General features: G+C 36.5%; 1 pseudogene; it reads right to left on the bottom strand.

Annotated features, from left to right (window-relative positions):
* Positions 1 to 4,020: 4,020 nt before the first annotated feature.
* LOC145249123 (U2 spliceosomal RNA) lies at positions 4,021 to 4,151 on the bottom strand (annotated as a pseudogene).
* Between the last annotated feature and the right edge of the window lie 1,298 nt (positions 4,152 to 5,449).

Below are 5,449 nucleotides of genomic sequence, written 5' to 3'. Positions count from 1 at the left end.
GGGGGTGGAGAGGGCTCCCGTAAGCCATGGTGAAGGCAACCTTTCTAGGAGAAGCAAATCTCTGATTTAAAAAAACATAAAGCGGGAGACCAGTACCCGCATTAAGCTGGTCTGCAGTTTAATTTTTGCTGGCTATCTTGCTCTTGCTTGTTGCTGGATTTCAACATTTTGAACCGAGAGAGAGATTTAGTTGTCGTACAAAGCTAAGACTCTGTAACATCATATTTGTACAGATACTCCCTTAGGCATTTGGGCTCATGGATTTTAAATGTCTGAGGGAGTGGCACTCGTCTGGCAAGACGTTGCAATCATCATCATGTATGTATGTATGTATGTATGTATGTATGGGGGTCGCTTTTTTCGCCGATATTTTCGAAAGTCATCCCCTCTTTTCGATTGTCCAGCTTTAATTTAAACTTACGTCAGTTCTGGTTTGGCGATGGACGCAACAGCAAATACGTCACGCTTTGCTTTATTTTTATTTTTCACGTTCTTTTCCTCCTTTACGGTACGGGTTCGAGCCTGCCTGCCTGCCTACTACCACATTTATTTTGCTCAACACACACCTTCAAACACCCGGGCAACGCCGGGCACCCATGCTAGTCACTATATATTGGATGATAATCAACAGAATTTGCTCTATAATGATAAATAAGAAGTCTGACTGAATTAAAATATAATTTTTATGCAGGTTTTATGAGCGGGCAACGCCAGGCATCCTGCCAGTGTATATCTCTATCTATCTCCTATTATATAAAAAGAAACTTAGTTTGTATGTGTGTGTCTTATTGTATGAGTTCATTTCTAATGGACTCGAAAACGGGGGGGGGGGGTTGATTTTTATGAAATGTCACACGATGGCTCTTTATGTGCCTGGCAGTGTTCTTACATATGTTTTGTATCGGAATGTCTTCGATAAGTATCGACAATCGATAATCAAAAAACTCCAATGAAAACAGGAACGAGCGATTTTGACCAAAGTTAACACCTTACACAGCCTAACATCACAATTGCATTTGAGGAGTTTTATTACAACACAAGCCAAAAGGCCCGATATATATATATATATATATATATATATATATATATATATATATATATATATAAAGTAGATTCTTTAATATGACAGGACGCGTTCGAAATGAGTACTTCTATTTGAAGCACAATTGCACCATGATACTTGACTTTTTCATTCTAAACTTAAATTCAAGCAATTATCACCGCACAAGCAGTAAGGTCAGGCATATAAAATCAACAGTATATTCTTTGATACAGCAGGGGTACGTTCGAAATGAATGCTTTTGTTTAGAGCACAATTGACGCATGATACTTGACGTTTGTATTTTAAACTTCAAGTCATTATATATTTCTGAAATAATTTTATAAAATCAACAGTATGTTCTCTACAGTGCAATGTAGACTACAATTTAATGTGGACGAAGCCATTGCGGGGAGGCATGTGAAGCTTCCTCCTGTAGCACTGCGATGGGTCTCTTACTAGAGCAGGAAATCAATCGATTCGATGGAAAGATATGTGATTTCACCGATTTCGAAGACAATAAATATATGGGTATGTGAAACATTTGTTGATCATCATTCAATCCTGGGCAACGCCAGGTCTCCCTGCTAATATATATATATATATATATATATATATATATATATATATATATATATATATATATATATATATATATCCGTGCACCATCGTCGCAGCTTTTCCTACGTTGTAACCTCATTCTATTAACCATCTCGAAGAATTTCTACCCAAACTACAAACAGGGGAAGCGTTCCTCTTTCTCACTCTGAAATGATTCCATATTTTGGTTCCGTCATTCATAATCTACGCCGAGCACTTATTCGTCCGTTCGCTTATTTTCACTTCATCTGTCTTCTCTTTTCCCTCCCTAACGCAGAGGCTGGAATGGTGCGTTCACTCGGCAGCTTGGCAGCTGCTTCTAAACTATCTTTACCGTTTTGCCTTAGAAAGCACCATCTTTCATCATCGCCACCCTCTCACCTGCATTCCTGCCACATTTTCTACTCCCACTGCCCCTTTCTCAGCATCCTCTGATGATTTCTTCATCAATATTTCCCTTTCCTCTCGAGTTTTTATGCTTGATAATCACCACTTCCTCCCTATCTCTAGTAACCCATAGTCTCTCTCTCTCTTTCTATATATATCTCTCTCTCTCTCTCTACAAATGAACCTTCATTTTCATCTGCCTCTATTGCTGTATCTCTCGTTTCTATATGTCTGTGTATCTCTGCATTTCTCTTTCACTATGTCTTCCTCCCCCCTGGTCTCTCTCTCTCTCTCTCTCTCTCTCTCTCTCTCTCTCTCTCTATATATATATATATATATATATATATATATATAGTGGAAATGGTAATTAATAAAAACTGAAGAAAGTGCTCAATACTGTTGTAGAGCAAATATGCGTTTTATTTTTTATTACCGTATCTTTCTGTTAAGTTACATTATTGTTACAGCTTTTGGCCGTCTGTAGCTTCCTCAGACTTTTACAGCTGTAAAAGTCTGAGGAAGCTACAGACGGCCAAAAAAAAAAAACGGCCGGGTAGCTGAAACAATAATGTAACTTAACAGAAAGATACGGTAATAAAAAATAAAACGTATATATATATATATATATATATATATATATATATATATATATATATATATATATATAACTACTTAATTTACTCACATAAAATTATTATACGAAAGTATAGATTTATGCGTAAACTTTAAGTATTTACTTCAAAAGTGCTCAATACGTAGGTAGAGCTAGTTAGTAATTTATATAATATATATGGCGATTAAGCTACACTGAATATTCCGCGTTTTATCCACTTTAGGACTCTTCAGGCTTATGCGCGAATTCTGTGGATGAAACGCGGAATATTCAGTGTAGCTTAATCGCCATATATATTTTATAAATTTATATATATATATGTATATATATATATATATATATATATATATATATATATATATATATATATAAAGAGACTGTATTAACATAATAATAGTCGTCTGTTTCTTCATAACGAAACGGATCTGTAAAAAAATGTACCGAAATTTTAGCATGAAAAATAAATATTTGAATCTTGAAATGTAATATATATATATATATATATATATATATATATATATATATAGTCATCCACATACACTACTGTTTCGCTGTTTCACAGCTCATTAGTGCGGCTAGGTAGCCGACTACCTCAAGCCAGCATTGCAACACGACCGCATGTGCGAGTCGTGAATTATCGATGTTTTGACATCGTCCGAAATACCTAAGCTCGATTTGTTTACACAAAGAGCATCACTTATACGCTAATGGTAATTCGTGTACCACTTCTCAATATGTTATTTATTTATTTATTTTTTGTGCGGGTTACATTTGAACGAATTCAATTATTTATACGTAACCTAAATGTGAGTTAGGAATAATTTTCCCCTTTATGAATTTGGTACCCCCAAATGGGGAGCGGCATATACATGTTTTTTTTGTTTTTTTTTTAATATAATTATTCACTGAGACGTGTTTCATATCTGCGACTCATCAGAGTAGCTGAATCTAGCGAGATTCGAAAGCGGAACCCCATTGGAAAGAAGTTTAAACCTTTACCATAGTTCCATCTCGCTGGCTCGCATATTGGGCCTTTATACGTGAGGACAAAAATTATAAAGATAATTTTCTAATCTATTTGATAAAGTTTCTCCTAATAAAACAAGGCCGATAGCCACTAGTCGCATGCTCTCGTGTAATGAATGAATGCGTGAATGTAGGATTGACATGAAATTTTTAAAGATAAACTAAAATGACCGAAAAATGGGCTGAAATGACTTAAATAAATAAAAAGTAAATGACTTAGAATGAACTTAAGGATGAATTGAATGACCTTAAGAATAACTTGAATGCTTAAAAAATAAATGGAATCCTTCAAAAAAAAAAAAAAAAACTTGAATAATCTGGAGAATGACTTTAATGGCTTTGAAACTGACTGGTTGTAAAGTGGGTGATCATTTTACATTAAATTAATACAGAAAAGTGATCCCCCACTTTAAATCACAATAAGTACAGCATATAGTAAGAACAGATACTACACTTTGATCTTGGCCAAAAGGCCAAGAAAAGGATATTTATTTGCTCCCCCACCGAGCAAATTAGGCACAAGGCCGGTTTTTAATGTGAGGAGTGAAGGGAAATGGGGACCAACTCCCTGGGGAGTAGGGGAGCTGGATAGTGACAATTGGTATGAAGGCTTACCCCTACATTGACAAAGGCCTTATATGTGGGATTATCCCTACATTTGGTCTTTTCTTGCAGAATCTGCCGGAACAGATACTACAGTTTGATCTTGTCCAAATAGCCAAGAGAAGGGTATTTATTTGCTCCCCCACCGAGCAAATTAGGCACAAGGCCGATTTTTAATGTGAGGAGTGAAGGGGAAATGGGGACCAGCTCCCCGGGGAGTAGGGGAGCTGGATAGTGACAATTGGTATGAAGGGTTGCCCCTACATTGACCAAGGTCTTATGTGGGATTGCCCCCACATTTGGTCTTTGCTTGCAGTATCTGCCGGAACAGACACTACACTGTGATCTTGGCCAAAAGGCAAAGAAAAACTTAAAAAGCTAAGAACATCAGGTATTAACAACAAGCCTTTGATCTTAACCAAAAATGCCAAGCACAAAAGTGTTACGGACAGACCGACCGAGTGACTTATGGAGTCGCTTGCACGCGACTAAATAGAAAATATTAGTTAAACAATGTTTTTGATTTTAAACAATCTTTTATATTGTGCGAGTATTCTACATTTTCCTTTCTATTTCTATTCGGGAAATTAGAAAGTAGATGTTGAGTTTATTTTCAGCAGTTTCGTAATTCTTGCGTTCCTTATTTTGTCTTCTAATCTGCAAATTCCATGTGCGATATTTTCAACAAAGTGGAATGTATTTTTTTGGATTCTTCGGACTAATCTTCAGTGCCATTTTCGCAACGTTTCGGTCGAGGTAACCTCCTTCCTTCTTCAGGTGTATTTTGTCGAACTCGGGAATCTTTTCTCACAAATGGCGCAGTCGTTAGAGTACTTGGAAAAAAATTCATTTGTAAAGTGAGCTTTTCTGGAAGGTTGAAGGTTCAATCTTCAGTGTTGGGCGAGCGAAAAATACAACTGCGAATTCCATTGGTCTTCAGTCCAGTCATGGCTGACGAAACGAGAACATGCTACCCCCCGTGAAGTAAATAAATGGTTCCATCCGAAATTCCATGCAAATTTCCGAGTTCTGACAGAATGATTCCCGAATTCACCAGAAAGACTACCAAGTTTGACAAAATACACCTGAAGAAAGTCGGAGGTTATATCGACCGAAACGTTGTGAAAATGATACTAAAGATGAGAACAGTGTTCGCAAAAATAGAAATAACACGAATAATA

Source organism: Euprymna scolopes, chromosome 27 (assembly GCF_053919585.1).
Source record: "Euprymna scolopes isolate OS-2025 chromosome 27, ASM5391958v1, whole genome shotgun sequence".
In the NCBI taxonomy this organism is placed as follows: Eukaryota; Metazoa; Mollusca; class Cephalopoda; order Sepiida; family Sepiolidae; genus Euprymna; species Euprymna scolopes.
The sequence above is the reverse complement of the archived record's forward strand: the minus strand, read 5'-3'. Positions and strand labels throughout refer to the sequence as shown.